The 16650-nt window shown below is 43.0% G+C and overlaps 1 long non-coding RNA gene across 1 annotated transcript in view; it reads left to right on the forward strand.

The window, feature by feature from the left end:
• Positions 1–15830: 15830 nt before the first annotated feature.
• Positions 15831–16650, forward strand: part of LOC109316091 — a 16763-nt gene continuing 15943 nt past the window's right edge. Inside the window, exon 1 of the long non-coding RNA XR_002102680.1 lies at positions 15831–15985. This is a non-coding gene — a long non-coding RNA (uncharacterized LOC109316091). The remainder of the gene's footprint in view (positions 15986–16650) is intronic.

A 16650-nucleotide genomic window follows, 5' to 3' on the forward strand; every position in this document is an offset into this window, starting at 1 on the left:
CGTCTTTAACCAATTCTTCACCTCTGTTTTCTTGGACAGGGCCCAGGAATTCCCCATCGTGATGCAAGATGGACTCGAGGGGAATGCCTCCAGACCTCAGGTTGGGGAGGACCGGGTTAGAGAGCTTCTGGAGGGGCTGGACGTGTTCAAATCAGCAGGTCCAGATGCTTTCCACCCTAGGGTGCTCTCCACCCTAGGGTGTAGCAGGGGTTATTGCAGGGCCCTTGGCACAGCTTTATGAGTGCGCGTGGTGCTCAGGCCAGGTGCTGGATGATTGGAAGGTAGCCAATGTGGTCCCCATCTTTAAAAAAGGGAGGAAGGAGGACCCAGGCAACGATAGGCCTGTCAGTCTTACCTCAATCCTAGGGAAACTCTTTGAGAAGATCATCAAGGAACACATCTGTGATGGGCCGGCCTCAGAGATGATGCTCAAGGGCAACCAGCACGGTTTCATTAGAGGCAGGTCATGTCACACCAACCTGATTGCCTTTTATGATCAGGTCACAAAACCCTTGGATGCAGGTGTTGGTGTGGATGTAGTCTTTCTGGACTTCAGCAAGGCCTTTGACACCATCTCCTACCCCATCCTTATTAAGAAATTGGGTGACTGTGGCACTGATGCCTACACAGTAAGATGGATTGCAGATTGGCTGAAGGGTCGCACTCAGAGGGTGGTGGTGGATGGGTCATATTCGACCTGGGGAGAAGTGGGCAGTGGAGTCCCCCAGGGCTCAGGCCTTTGGCCTGCGCTGTTCAATTTCTTTATCAGAGATTTGGATGATGGGGTGAAAAGCATCCTGTTTAAATTTGCTGATGATACCAAAATTTGGGGTGAACTGAGCACACTAGTGGGGAGGGAAAGACTGCAGCAAGACTTGGATAGGTTGCAGGGGTACGCTAGCAAAAACAAGATGCGCTTCAATACTGACAAGCGCAGGGTACTGCACTTGTGCAGTAGTAACCAGCAGCACACTTATAAGATGGGAAACACACTTCTTGAAAGCACGGAAGCAGAAAGGGATCTTGGAGTCATTATTGACCTCAAGATGAACATGAGCCGACAATGCGAGGTCACGGTTGGCAGGGCTAACCGCACCTTGTCATACATCCACAGGTGCACCTCTAGCAGGGCCAAGGAGGTGATCCTCCCCCTCTATGCAACACTGGTCAGGCCACAGCTGGAGTATTGTGTCCAGTTCTGTGCCCCCCACTTCAGGAGGGATGTGGACAACATTGAGAGGGTCCAGAGGAGGGCCACTCGCATGATCCGGGGACAACAGGGCAGACCCTACAATGAGAGACTGCGGGACCTGAACCTGTTTAGCCTTCACAAGAGAAGGCTGAAGGGGGACCTGGTGGCAGTCTATAAACTCACTGGGGGGGCAGAAGGGTTTGAGAGAGACCTTGTTTCCCCTAGCGCTCCCTGGCATAATAAGGAATAATGGCCATAAATTGTTGGACAGTAGGTTTAGATTAGACATCCGCAAGAACTACTTCACAGTTAGGGCAGCTAGGATCTGGAACCAATTTCCAAGGGAAGTGGTGCTGGCTCCTACCCTGGGAGTCTTTAGGAGGAGGCTTGATGCCTACCTAGCTGGGATCATTTGAGCCCAGTTTTTTCTCCTGCCCTGGCAGGGGGTTGGACTTGAAGATCTAAAAGGTCCCTTCCGACCCTACGTCTATGATTCTATGATTCCATCCTGTTCACATCTGCCCACCCCTGTAACCTGTCCAGATCGAATTGCAGTCTGTCCCTTTCCACTAGTGTGCCCACTTCTTCCCACATCTTAGTGTCATCCATGAATTTGAACAAGGTGTTTTTTGCCCCCTCGTCCAAGTCGTTGATGAAAATGTTGAACAGTGCGGGCCCGAGGACTGACCCCTGGGGAATGCCACTGCCCACATCCCTCCAAGTCAGAAATGACCCATCTACCATCACTCTCTGGGTGCAGTCCTCCAGCCAATTAGCAACCTATCTCTTAAAGATTCATAGATGTTAGGGTCAGAAGGGACCTCAGTAGGTAATGGAGTCTGACCCCCTGCCGTGGGCAAGAAAAAGAGCTGGGGTCAGATGTCTAGTCTCCTCTTGAGGACCCCCAAGGTAGGGGAGAGCACCACCTCCCTTGGAAGCCCATTTAGCCTTTATGTTTACCATCCTTAGAGATACAATGCATCATGCACTGTTTATAGTTTTATAACATAGTTCAGAATCTGTTATTATATGGAAGCTAATGTATTGACATCATCCCTTTAAATTCCAATCTGGGCAAGGCCCTAATGAGGTCACACCATTTGGATTGGAATGAAACTTCTGTATTTGGAGGGCACAAAAGTCTGTTGGAATACACTGAAGCAATCCAGAATCTTTAACTGTAATTGGAAAATTATTATAGGGCAAAAACCAAAACAAATTATTATATAAAAAAAAATAACACAAAGGTTCCTAAGTTAGGGAATCCTGCTCTTATTACCTTAAGTGTACCCCCTGTTCTCCCATAACAATATTATCATTAATAATTTTGCATAGTGCATATTTTCTTTTCATTGCATGTGCGGTATCAAAGTCTTGTAGTAGCAGGTACTGTGCAAACACAGAGAAAGTGTCAAGCCTTGCCCCAAAGAGTTTGCAGTCTGAGCAGAGAAAACAAGGTGGGGCTGGGGAGGAGAACAGGAGCAACTAAAAAGAAGTAAGGAAGGTATGGAGATTGAATCTGGTAGAGGAAGAACTCTACTGGGGAAGCCATAAGCAATCAGCCAACATTTAAGAGAAAAAGAACTGAAGAAATCAGAATCTTGCCCTTTCCGGCAAGGAAGTTAAAGTTAACCCCTTTCAAGAAGATAATATATCTTATGCCCTGTCAAGCAGAACACAGAAGTAACTTCCAGTGTTGCATGAAGCTCCTTCACTTTCAATGAAAGCTATACTTTACAAACTACAAAGGACTGTTTTCAGCATATCTTTGTGAAGGAAAAGAAAAAGGGATGTTTTTACAGTTCTCTCATCATTCTGTTAAAAGTTAGCTCAGATCATAACATTTGTACAAGACATGCACTTTGGAGATGAAAAACAGCCAAAAATCTGTGAAGGCTTCTGTTACCCAAAGCCTACCAACCCTAGCGTGTGCCAGGAAACATGACCAATGCAGAGGAAGCTCATTATCAGACTGAGCAGGAACTTACACCAGTGTGATAGCACAGGAATAAAATACAGGAGCAACCCTCGTAACCCATAGCATCTTTGCTGGTGTGGGAGCACAAGGTTTTGCTTCTGGTTTCCTATTCTGGAAGTCAGCTGCTATCTCCTTAGATTTCTTCACACAGCAGTAGGTACCACTGTTCAGTGCTCCCTTTGGTTTCCTTCTTCGAACTTATAACTGCACACTTATTCCTATTTCTTTGCCCCAGTCCCACCATTCAGTAAAACCCAGACTTTATAACTTTCACACTTCAGCAAAGGGCCAACCTTTTCTTTCTTTCCCCAAATAGCCACAATATCCTTTTGTCCATACTAAAAATAAAAACATCCTCTCATGAATTTTTTCCCAACATGCCTTATTTGAGGCTGTTTCTTTAATTGTGGAAGAACCAAGCAGCTGTGGCTATGAGGTATTCATTAGAGAACTGACTGGTGTTTGCTTTAACTGGGTAAGTACTCTAGTTTTTGTGTGTACCTGATGATATATCATATTCTTGCAGGTATCTTACATTGCTGAAGGTCTGCTAGCTGCTCCTAGGTTGTACCTTTCTTTCAGAGTGATGCTTTTTTCTTGATATGACTTGCTTTGTCTAGATGTAGCAGCAAAAACTAAACAATGTGTTTAGTTGTCTTTGCTTTACAGTTTCAAGCAGTGTTTTAATCTGGATATTTTCAGCTACACAGCATCCTAAACTCATCTCTACTATGGTAGCATAAGAATCAACTGACTCTGCTTGAGACAGAATGCAAAAAAGAGAAACTAGAGAGTTGTGTGATGAGATAAATGTAGGTGAAACAGGAATACATTGTGATGATCTGTTTGAGAGGTTAAGGAGAACATGGTTCAAGTGTGTTTAATAAGAACAGCTTAGTTCTGTGGAAGAACACAGTAGGAAGCATGAAAGAGTCACATGCTTTTACGCTGGCCTGCTTTCAAGAGTGATGAAGGCACTGACTGAGTACTTATTTACAAGAGCTGATAAGAAAAACCTGTCTGAAAAATGCTTTCATGATGCAGTAGCTTGCTAAACCATACCAGTAACAAGTGAGTAAAAACTGAGCTATGCCCTAATATTGTGCATTATAGTAAAAAGGGAGATGGTATGGTAAAATGTAGTATCTCTGTAAGTCTGTTATAGCAAAAAAGGGGCATGTAATTTACTAGGCACATTATTAAATCATGTAAAATTTATCTATGATATATGAACTTGTACTGGTACTGTCAGCACGCACCTTTTCATCTGTGCTGATTGTTATTCAGACTCCTGTTTGTGTGGCAAAACATCACTTGTGCTTCATATTTAGGATCTTTTGAATTCATTACCTAGTTACCCATTTAAATAATGTGACTTAAATGTGCTCTATTAGATGGAAATACTGCCCCTCTCTCTTTGTGTCAGTCATATTCTGAGAGTGCCAAATAGGTTTAGTTTCAACATGAAACTTTTGCAAGGAAAACAAATATTTCATAATAGAAGTGTAAGTATTATGAGGTTAACACCCTTAACTATAGCTTAAATATGCTCTTTACTGCTTGATGGATGAAGCACTACAGTACAAAATGGCTGCTGTCTGAGTACTCACATGTAGGAAGCAAGTTTTTTTCTTTGTCTGATAGTCTTTGCATTTAGATTATTGACCTTCTTGGAGCTAAAAGTTGCAGCAAGTCAAATAAGAAAGCAGTAAGTTGTGTAGTTCTGTATGGACACCTTTTCCCATTCCTCCTGAGACTTTCTGTAAATCATATACCTATTCTAGGCAGAGAGGTATATCATTTTGGTCCTCTGTTGTATGCCAAGTGCTATCACTTTTGTTGATGCTCTTAAAGCCTTCGTGATGTCTGTTAATGGGTCATCTGAGTTACTTCCTCCATCAAAATTCCTTCCTTGTTCCAATTTTGCTTTGAATCCCATTTTCTTAAAACTTTTTAGGTGTTTCTCCCATCTTCTCACTGTTTCTGTTTGATTTTTTTTTTTCTAATTAAATCGATCTTGGTGAAATAAATTGGAATGATAACCCTAAAGTGAAATATTCTGACCTTAGCATAGTTAGTGTACAAGGCTGTGGAAATGCAGCTCTCCTTATACTATCCCAGAACCAAGAAGGTAATTTCATCCCTATGTGCCAAAACTGCCAATGGGAATCATAATTGTGATGTGAACATTGTTCACATTGTATGGAGCAAGTGGAATGAAAATAGCTAATTCATACTACATAGGTCAACATTCAGCCTTTAGACAGTAACTGCTCTCTAGACTTGAACAAGTGACCTAGAAGAAAAAGGAGATATAATTGTAACACCTTCACACCTCCCCCCCTTATCTTCTGGCCTCCTCTTCAGAACATAGTACTATAAAAATATCCATGGAGAGAAATTTCTTAAATTAGACTAAATAAAAGTAGTTACACATTTTATATTAATGTCAGTGAGTATTAAATGGGTTTATTTCATGTCAAATATACATTTATTCATATTAATCTAAACTGTTCCACATTTTTCACCACACCCAGGATTCTGTTCACCTCTCCTCCCTTAAGCTAATGTTGCTACTGTTTTTACCAATGATATTGATACGCTTTCTTAAACTGAAACAAAGAAATGCTCATCATTCTTTCCTAATCCTTCTAATTTGCAAATATTTATACAATAAGTGTTCAACAATATGGGTGGTTTCAGAAGCTTCAGGGGATTTTTTTGTGTAGAGAAATCTTTTTCAGGGTATTTTGAAATGGGGAAATCATGCAAATATTTCCATTGTTTGGCTGTGTGGTATGTTGTGTTGTTGGGTTTTTCTTTGTTGGGGTGGGTATTGTTTTGGTTTTTGTGTTTGTGGGGGTTTTTGTGTGTGTGTGGTTTGATACTAAAATTAAACTTAAGGCCAAATCTGACCCGATCACCTTCTATCGACTCAGACAAAGGATAATAAATATATAAGAAGGCTAATCGTTGTTCTTTCTAGGGATGTTGGTCTGAATTTCTGTCTATTTGTGGTCAGTAATGATGTAAACCTTCTAAGCTGCTTTGGTCATTGAACAATAGCAGAACGCAAGAAAAGATTGGACTGTAAATGAAGAAATTCAAGCAGTTGGGACCAGGTTCTGCTCCTGTTCCCATGTACTAGGAACATGTACAACCTTTAGTTGTCAAAAAGGGGTCAATAAGTCTTCATATTTGGAGAAAAAAATATTTATTTGGACCAAGAGAGGAAAGTAGATTTAAAGCTTGAGGAGGTTTCATTGTTTGCTTTTTGTTTGTTTGTTAGTTAAATATGGACTATGGTCAGGATTTTTTTTCTTAATGTTCTGTATGACATCATAGCATGTTGGAATTATTTGTATATTATTTGCATTAACAATAATTTGATGTATACTTGATTTTAATTACAGAGGTTCAAGTAGTTTATACAGTGATTTTGCTTTAAACAAATTTACTAAATAAGAGTAATGCAACAAGTACTTACTTAAATTATCTATGTGATATCTGTTTATTGTTTGGCAGATGTACACTACACAGAGACTTAAATAGTGGCTAATTCACTTTCACAAAATGCACTTAAATTGTACTTGTGGAATTAATTACTAGATTTTGATTGCATGAATTAACAACATGCTTCCACTAACTTAGCCAGACTTCCCTTTTACTAGGGAAAATGATATGGTAGGAAGTACCTCTTTATTTTAAACAGTGATAAAATTGTACTAGATATAGTTTGCTAACCTAGAGTTTTAAAAGTCACAGCAAAACCACAAGGCATGTCTCTGGCCTTCCACCATTAGCTATCAAAAAAACCAAAGTGAAATCTAAAGGGCCTTTGTCTCCTATATACTGATTCATGAGGTGGTAACCAGCATGAAAAATTAGGTTTTCTGATGTAGTGTCACAATGCCAAACTTCTAGATGTCTGGTTCCTGAAGTAGACCCTACAGGCCTGAGTTAGGCCTTGAAGTGCCGTATAAAATGTATGGACTCAAATTCATACTTGCCACATTCTGAGAGGAATAGCTTGAATGTACTGAAATGCTAATTGGAAATACTGAAGAGCAGGGACAAACATTCAAAAAGCCGGAACCTGAATTGATTTGAGTCTTTGCAGGTTAGTCTAACTTGCAAAGATTGAACTAATTTGCAATGTCTGTACTTGTGCACAGACATACACCTTTAATTCTGGAAATTCTTCAGTGGCTCAGGCTAGAAGCTGGGGACCACTAGGGCAGCCCTCCTTTCTGTTTGCAGCAGCCACAAAGATGGAGGGAAGCTGACCTGGGGAGAATGGCCACCCACCTCTCCCAGGGACTAAGTATGATAGTGGAAGGGTTTAAACCCCAACCCGGTCCTGTAGGGACCCCAGCCAGGCTGTGCCTAGAGGGGTAGTGGGGGAGCAGCCATTGCCAGGGTTGTCCCTGAAGCCAGACACCAGCCAGGGCAGTGCCTCAGGCAGAGAGGGGCAGGGGGTGGGGATTAAACTGTTGAGGTCTGCCCAGCTTTCTCTTCTGCTTTTCTGCTCTTGCTTGGGTGGTAGGGGGCCAGGGTAGAGCCAGCTGGCATGGCCCTGCTATCTGCCCAGGGCCGGAGCTGCGGCTGCAACTGGGGCTGCGGGGCTAAGCCCAGCCAGCCTGCAGGTGTTCCTGTGGGTGGAGGCAGAACGGCAGCCCAGGCTGGGGCCATGGGGGCTGCATGTTCAGACTGCTCCTGGCTCCCTGTGCCCAAGGTGGGCAGGGCTGTCATGGAGCCCCAGCTGGCTGGGAAAGGCCCAGTGGAACTGGCTTATGGGAGCAGGGCCCTTTGCAGCCCACTGTGGCTGCATGACAGCCCGACCTGGCAGCACAGGTGGGGGCTGGTTGGGAAGTGGGCTTCTCAGGCCAGTTTGGAGGCACCAGTGGGCCCTGATCCTGACAGCTGCTGCCACATACCTTGTCCTGTGCAGCACCTGGGGCTGTAGGTGCACAATCAGATGCAGGCTGGCTAGGTCAGGGGTGCTGTTCTGCCCCCCTTGCCTCCAGCTGCCATGGCTGTGCCGTGCCACTCTGGGTGGGGAAGGCAAGGATGCTTCTGCTCCACGGCTTCTGCCCTGCACATGGAGCTCTGGCTCCAGGTCCCAGATGCCTTCCACCCAGACACCTTGGAAGGTGGAAGGCGCCTGGGTGGAAGGCATCCAGGGACTGCAGCTGGAGCTCCATGCACTGGGCAGAAGCCACCAGTCCTGGCAGGCTGTTTTTCTCTCCTCACTTCTAGCTGCGGCTCCTGCTGTTGTCGCACTGCACAGCACTGCACTGCTAGGGGCAGGGGGAACTTCCTTCAGCTTGGTGCCTTCAGCCCAGCTCAGGCTTCAACTCACTCTGCCTCCACCTTCAGCAGAGCTCATAGGCTGGCTTGGCTCAGCCCAGCAGCCCCTGTCACTGGTCAGGCAGGTGGATGGCAAGGACCATGCTAGCTGGCTCTGGCCATGCTCTCTCCCTTGCTGCTAGATTGAAGGGGGGGGAGAGTAGCTGACAGGGGCCAAAGTCCTCTGGTGGTGGTGGGGGAGGAATAAACCCCCTCTATGCTCCCTTTACCTCAGGGGAGCATGTCTCTGGCTGTGCTCCCACCCCTGCTTAGGCTAGAGAGCAGAGGAGAGGGGCCAGCTCTGCTCTCTGGAGCAGAGAGCACAGCCCTGCCCAACTGCAAAGCATCTGGGATTCTGGGAGACTCTGGTTTAACTTAAACCAGGAAGGGGTCTGGGACAGAAATTGCATAAACTGGTTTAACCCAAATTAGTTAAATCTGATACCACATTCAACCAGGTTTATCTTAAACAAGTTTTAGCCATTTTGAAGCAGCAGAGTGCCTAGCCATTAGGCTTTTGCAGCATGAGTGAACTCTTCACCTTTCATGGTGAAGCTGTGATATCCTGCAGAGAAGAATTCAAGAGAGAGAATCCAGTGAGAAGGATACTTGGCTCAAATGGGAGCATGGGTGACTGGTTCCTCCCAAGTCTGGGGGGGCACTAGATTGCCAACTGGGAGGGGTTCCCCTGCAGCCAGTCACTGACTGGGGGGGGCGGTCCCCCAGTGGCTCATTGCCAAACCAGCAGTAAAACCAGAAGTGCACTTCTGACATTACTTCCAGTTTCATGACTGGCGCTTCCAGGGGGTGCACAGCCTATCTCAGGGGGTCACGTGCACCCGTGTGAATTGCCTATGCATCACCAGTATTCTAGATTCATTATCTGCTGAAATTTATAATTAATTATTTCATACACAGAGTACATCTTCAGTAAGAAGCATGGACAGTGTCCCCACCCTAAAATACCCTTCAGACTGGTAGTACAGCACTGTCCTGGAAGATGAATAGGATATAGTTCATCCCCACCTCTTCCCTACCTCAGGCTACCTAGAGAGTAGAGCTGAGATCACACATCCTGGGTTTATGTTCTAATGCTTGACTACTACGTAACAAAGGTAGTTGGTGGGTACCTACTGTTCTTGTTTGTGGGTCGAGTAAGTTGGACAGAGGTTGGTAGATGGTATCATGAACTTTACTCTGGTCTCGAGAATTCATGGGATGTTTCTTGTGCATGGTTTTTCTTGAGTTTATTTTACTGATATGCCCTATGTAGTCTACAGACAGAGTCAAACTATTTATCCTTATCCTAGTGTGTTATGCATTCTTATATTTCATTGTGGTATTTGATATGAAATGTTTTTCTTATATGTTATAATAGTGCCAGGTTTGCACTCTATGCTGATTTTCAAGTGACAAACTATGAGTTTCTTTGGCATCTAGGTGGGGTCCAAAGCGTAAATGGCTGAAGAACAGTAATTGATAAGAATTATCGTTTGACATGAGTTGTCTACTCAATCATCACCCTTGCAGATATGCTCTGAGGCACATGGATGCCCTGAGACATGTGGATCAGGCCCTTCCAGACAAGGATGATTTTAGATATTTAGAGGAAGGATCATAGGAGCAGGACGCACTTTTATTTTGAATATCTGTTTCCTTGACGCATTCATAACCTCATGGGTAAAAATTGGATATAAAACGTATAATTATGCTGTGAAAGGAAATGTATCAAATATTATGCAACATCTAACTTGGATAATCATTATGATTCAAATCTTTATCTTTCAATTTATGTTTATAGCACAGTTATCCTTAATTTACCTGTATCAGTACTTAGATGTTGCATAATGTTGAGCCATGTACTGATAAATGTGGGTCCCGATGAAACACACCATGGAAACTGAATAACCCTTCTTTAAATTTCAACTTCAAAAACAAAAGTAAATGTCTGTTCATCTTTAGTTTGAATTATTTGCTGAATAATTCATATGAATGCTTCTCTATCTATCATGCATGCTGCAAATGTGTTGAGAATTTGCTACTCAAGTTCTGATTTGCTCGATGTGGTCGTTTCCTCCACATGGATGGGCATCATTCTCAGATTCATGTTTCAGGTGTGAATATTGTTTGTTTACATGGATATTCTTGCCAGTAAGCAATACAGAAAACAAACTGGATAAAATGCAAATACAAGCCAGATGCCTAGGAGAGGAAAAGGAATTTTGTTTAACTTGATATTATGAAATTTTTTGCCAGTTTTCTATCTTCCTCTCCTTTGGTGTAAAATAGAATCCTTTATATTGCCAAAATGTTATAGAATACACCTTAGGAAAAAAATAAGTTAGCATTTTCAATACATTGAAATTCATAAATTTAAAGTGAATACCTCTGGTCTGTCAGGGCTGGAAGTGATTTCTAGGTTCAGCTGGGAATCCTTCCTAAGACATGAGTTTCATTACTTGCCCTATAGGGCTGCAAGATGAGGGACAATCTTGTATAATGATACTTGACAATGCTCCATATTTTAATCTTGCTTCTCCTGGGCTCTAAACAAAGGCAATTTTAGTGGAAGAAGGCCACTGGTATAGTAAGGTGACTTATCTGTTTGTTTTAACAGCAGTTCTTTCAAGCTGCATAAGTATCTGGAAATGTTCAACTTAATCTTTATAGAGGTGAATGAAGAGATGGAAAATGGGAAATGCTGAAAGTAGTTAATAAATGTGCAATCATATGGATACCACTTAATATAGTATATTTAATTTCGTAACAGAACATGAATGGGGATTTTCCTTAGCCTCTGCTTAGTGTGTGAAAAGGAAGGAAAGGCAGCAAATGTGCAGGGAATAGGCAAAATATTAGTGCAACCTTGTTCTAAAGGAAAAGGCAGGGGTTCACAAAATTTGTGGGCTGAGTGTCAGAAACACCCACAACCTCAACTTGTAAGATGCTGGTGTTCTAGGGGCAGAAGCAGGGCTATGTACAAACAATCAAAAAGCCGGACGCTGAATTGATTCAGTCTTTACAGGTTAGTCTAAGCTGCCAAGACTGAACCAATAAGAAAATGAACAGATGTTCATTTTTGATTCAGGAAATGCAACCACATGTCTGCAGTGGCTCAAGCCAGAAGCCAGGGGTGCTATAGCATAATTCTCTAGCACATGGACTGTGTGTTTGCTTCCTCTTCCTGCTGCCCCTGAGATCTCTGGGATTTGCAGTCCAGAATCTCAGCACTAGGACTCTGCAGGGTTGCTAATCACTCCTTCTTCCTGCTTCCAAGTGTCTGTGTGAATTTGTAGTCAACAGTCACAGCCAGCACTAAGTGGGGCGGGGCAGGGCAGGGCAGCGCAGCTCTGCTCCGCTCCATACTTGGGGGAAGGTAAATTTAAGACCGCTCCCTGGCCCTAGACCCCAGCTAGGGTTTGCCTGGGAAGGCCAGTGAACCAGTCCTCACTGTTCCAGCTAGGGAGCAGAGAGGTGAGTCCAGCCAGCCCTGCTCTGGGATCCTGGGGGATTCTAATTGAACTTGAACCAGGAAGAGTTCTGGGACAGAAGTTTCATAAACTGGTTTGACCTAAATCAGTTAAGCCTAATACTACACTCAACCAGGTTTATCTTCAGCCAGTTTTGGCCACTTTGAAATTGGTTCATGTGCACTGAACTTCTATTCTGGTACAGGTTTAAACCAGTTTCTAATCACTTAAACTGGTTTATGTGTAACTTATGTTGCTAGCCCAGGGGAGCTGAGAGGGGTCTCATCCTTGTTGTGGCAGTGCAGTTCTGGCCCCTTCCCTAAGGTGTGCAGAAAATGGATGTAGTTATGTATTTCTTGGGCCGTATCTGCTGTAACCTTAAAATCATGAAGGCTTCTGCCAGTTAGACAGCCATTTTTGTGCTGAATTTTTACAGCTGGTAACTTTGAGTGAAAGTGACACACTCTGTATGATCTTTCATAGGAGTGGAGACTTTCCTTAGCTAAAGTAGTTATGCTAGATAGAAAGCATGTAGGTGTGCGGAATGAAACACAGCTACATAAAAAATCGTATTTATTTTTGTTTGTTTGTTTTGGGGCTTTTTTGTTTTTCTACTTGGAGGATAGAGAACTAAGTATTGTGTGTATGTATGTATAATACATTCAAATGGAAAACAACATATCAAAAGCCAAATATAGAATGGCATGGGTGGATCTCTGCAGAACTAGTTTAGGATGGCAAAGGGGGAGTGAGTACACCTGTATCCTGATAAAATACAACAATTTGAAAGATTTCTGATGAGGTAAATGAAGCTTTAGTGACTGTGGGCATACATTCTCTACTTTCCTCATCAGCAGATGCTGAAGTTACAAAATCATAACTAGCAATTGGGCACAGATGGTAATCCCTGTGCAGTACAAAGGCTCAGAAGGGAATAAGCACTTAAATCAAGAGACCTCAATCACCCCTTTCAAAATGCTTCCTGTTGTGGTTTTTGAATATGCCTGTTCTCACTTTAAAGTTGCTTACAGGCAATGTATCCAGCGGGTACCCTCAACTGACTCCTATGGAGACTTGGCTGTAAATGACAGCTGCTGTTATCTGGCAGACATTCAGGGGGAATGGCAGTGATGCACATATGGCCTGCCCCTCTCTGGGTGAGCCTGTTTTAGGTTAGAGCTACAATGGCTCACATTGGCACAGTAGCTACAGTGTGAACCTCTACTCTGGTGGGGTGAATCAAGTCCACAGGCTGTCAATGAAGAATAATGTGATATTCCTGCAATGCTGTATCAGCTGTGCTATCACTGGTTTCTTATGGATGTTCTCTGATGCTGGTACAGTGAACAAGAATTTGGTGACTTAGCTTAAGTTAGAAAAATCTGTACTGAACTTCTGATGCAATTAAATGTGCTGGACACCTGCTAATGCAGTGGGCTTCATCTGATAATCAGTTTTAATGACTAATTGACAATGCCGCTGGTTCAGAGCTATGGTCACTGCTGCAATTAACCCCAGGTAGGCTGGAGTGCCAGCAAAGTGTAGGTACAAGTCAAAACCGGGTACTCTTAAACTGTATCAGCTGAGGAAGACTGAAGCACAATGTGTGCAAGCAACTCCATTGGTATGGTTATCCTCATTCCCTGACAGTCCCTGCTCTCAGGATTTCAGGAAGAGAATTACAAAGCAGGTGAAGATTGTTCCCTGTTAGGAGCTTTCTGAAGTCTGGGTGCTAACAAAACTATTTAAGCAACTTGAGCATTTAAATTAGGTAGCATTATGCTGCTAGACTGCCCTTGAGATTTCTGGTGCATCATTGTTCTGTTTGGGTGGGAATATATATTATTTTGTGGCACGAATGCTGGAGAGGATGGAGTGAAACTACAGAATTGTATGCAAAGTGACAAGTATGTGTACACTTTGCAGGAACTCCCAGAAGATTTATTTTGGGTTTACTTCATATTATAGTGGAGGTTGGGTCTAGTTCTCTTTCATTGCACTTCTTTCAAATTGCACCATTGCTTGATTATTATTATGGCCGGAAAAAAGATATATGCGAACAGATTGGCAAATGTAAAATACATATTATGCAAAAAGGCAGTGGGCGTGTTGTTGGTGTGGCTGCCTCTCTCTGCCTGCCTGAGATAATTAGTCATCCTGAGAAAATGGTGCTCTTCTGTGTGATTGCTGTGTCAGTAAGCATACTACAGCCAGAAATTTAGACAAAGTAAGCTGCTTTGGAATACATATGAACCAAGTATGAAAACCAAAAGGGAACTATCTCCAAAATAATGGCTCTTGCGTTCCACAATTGGCAGGATTATTTAAGTGTGAAATTAGACCATATGTTAACATTGCTCGATGCATGTGGAAAACAGGAAGAAATTCTTGTGTTTCTGGAACAAGGTTCCTGTAAATTAATTACAAGTTGGATAGTGCTACATGGTGACTTAATATAAATTCTTACATGATTAGTGTAGGACAGTAGTCTAAAGTTTAAATATTCTCCTCTTATTTCTTTTATTAAGTCACTTAAGTAGTCCTGTCTCTCTCTCTTCCCTCTGTTTACTTATTTATTCAGTTCTCTGAGTTTCCAGAAACTCTTTTAGTTTTGGACATTGACGCTCCTCAGGTGTCTCAGCACATGCCCAGAAGTGCTCAGATTTGAAAGACTGGGCAGCCCAGTGTCTAAACTCACACTTAAGCCTGGTTGAGATCCAGGAAACAGATATTTCCCCTCTAGGTCTCTGACATTTTGTTCTAAGTGTAAGTATTTTAAGACCTTACCTAATGCAACTAACAAAATACAGTCCCAGCTACCACTTGCTTTAGACCTGTTGTTCTTCTACAGTAGTCAAATGACCATAGCACTTGCTGAGGATGTGGAAGACCCACATTTAATTATCCTCTTTGCCTGAGGGGATTCAAACCCACCTATCTTGCCTCCCTAAGAAGTGTTCTAGCTAATGGATGGTGGGTGAGGACAAAATCCAGGACTTTTTTAAAGATGTTATGCCACTCTGCAGAAAAGGAGTATGAGATTTACTGCACAAAAAAAGGAAGTCAGGCGTAAGCACATTGTCTCGGGAAACACCGTAATGAGGAATACTCACTGGAAGCTCAGAGCGCAGTGCACGAGGGGCAGAAGGAAGAGCCCACGCGGTTCATCAGCCGCCTGTTTATCCAGCTGCAGCCGGCCGGTGACATCAGCATTAAATTCCGGAAAATTGTAACTAATTTATAAACTTTCCATATGGAGAATCTAATTATTGGCGAGTTGTCTTATAATTGGAGTCATTTTCATTAGAGTAAATACGGTATCACAGTGGGCCCTAATGGATTAAAAAAAGCAAGCATCAACTTCAGAAGTAGAGTAATGTTGAGCATCTTTATGGTAGTTCACAGCAATGTAATGAGAGAAATCAGGTTTTAATTTTTAATTTAATAGCTGTAGCTGCTTGGTTATTGTCCTAGGCTTATCTACCCTGTTTCATTTCCTCTCCTTGGATGAAGGTTTCAAGCTAATACAGGTTTCCCTTGCTTTTATGCTGTAAATGCATTCCTGGAAAATGGCACATAACTCAAATTCGCATAAAGGGAACCCACGTAACAATGTAATAAATAGGGATATGTTCTAAGGCCTTGACTGTACTGACCCCCAGACCCATTTCTACCACTTTTACAAGCCAATTTTGGTACTCGTCAACAGCAGACAGTACACACAAGCACAGGGCATTATCATAATAGGGATGGCGACTGTAGAAACACGTGTCACAGACAACCAGCGAGGACAGATCCGCACAGGACCACTATATTTTGGTGTGCATCACTCCCACAATGCACCGCACAAAACAGCTGACTCTGTCTTTCCACCACACCAATCACATGAGAATGAGTTTACCTCGCATATAAAGTATTTTTGGTATAAAAGGATCATCACATAAAAGCGAATTCACACATACAGAACCCGCATAAAACAAAGGAAACCTGTACTGAGTCTCCTGTAATGTCTCTAGCTGATACTGCTCTTAAGCTTTCCAGTTGACTCTCTTGTTCTTTGGTGTATTGGCTACCTCCCTCTATTTGAAATATCCTGAAGACTTGGCCACGGATGAAATATTACAGAAATGCATAAAACAGTCATTGAAAGTAAAGAACAGAGCTTGGGAATTTTTTGTTGCTCATAGCTGGAAAAAGGAAAAAAAAAAAATCCCTGGCAAAGCAAAGGTTGTTTGTGGGACAGCAACTAAAAGGGACTATCAATATGTGTAAGTAAAAGCCATAACTGTGAGCAGTGGTCATTCTCAAAACTACTGCACAAGAGTGAAAGGAGACATGTTAAATCCAGAGAATTAATTAATCTGCACAGTGGGTGCATCTATACCTGTGCTTTAATGTGCAGTAGCTTATTTTACTGCTCATTAGAGTTTCATAGTTTCTAGGGTCGGAAGGGACCTGAGCAGATCATCGAGTCCGACCCCCTGCCATGGCAGGGAAGAGTACTGGGGTCAAACGACCCCAGCAAGGTGTTCATCTAACCTCCTCTTAAAAACCCCCAGGGTAGGAGCCAACACCACCTCTCTTGGAAGTTGGTTCCAGACCCTAGCCGCCCTGACCGTGAAGTAGCGCCTCCTGATATCTAACCTAAACCTACCCTCTGC

Source organism: Crocodylus porosus, unplaced genomic scaffold (genome assembly GCF_001723895.1).
Source record: "Crocodylus porosus isolate Cpor-Errol unplaced genomic scaffold, CroPor_comp1, whole genome shotgun sequence".
Lineage (NCBI taxonomy): Eukaryota > Metazoa > Chordata > Crocodylia > Crocodylidae > Crocodylus > Crocodylus porosus.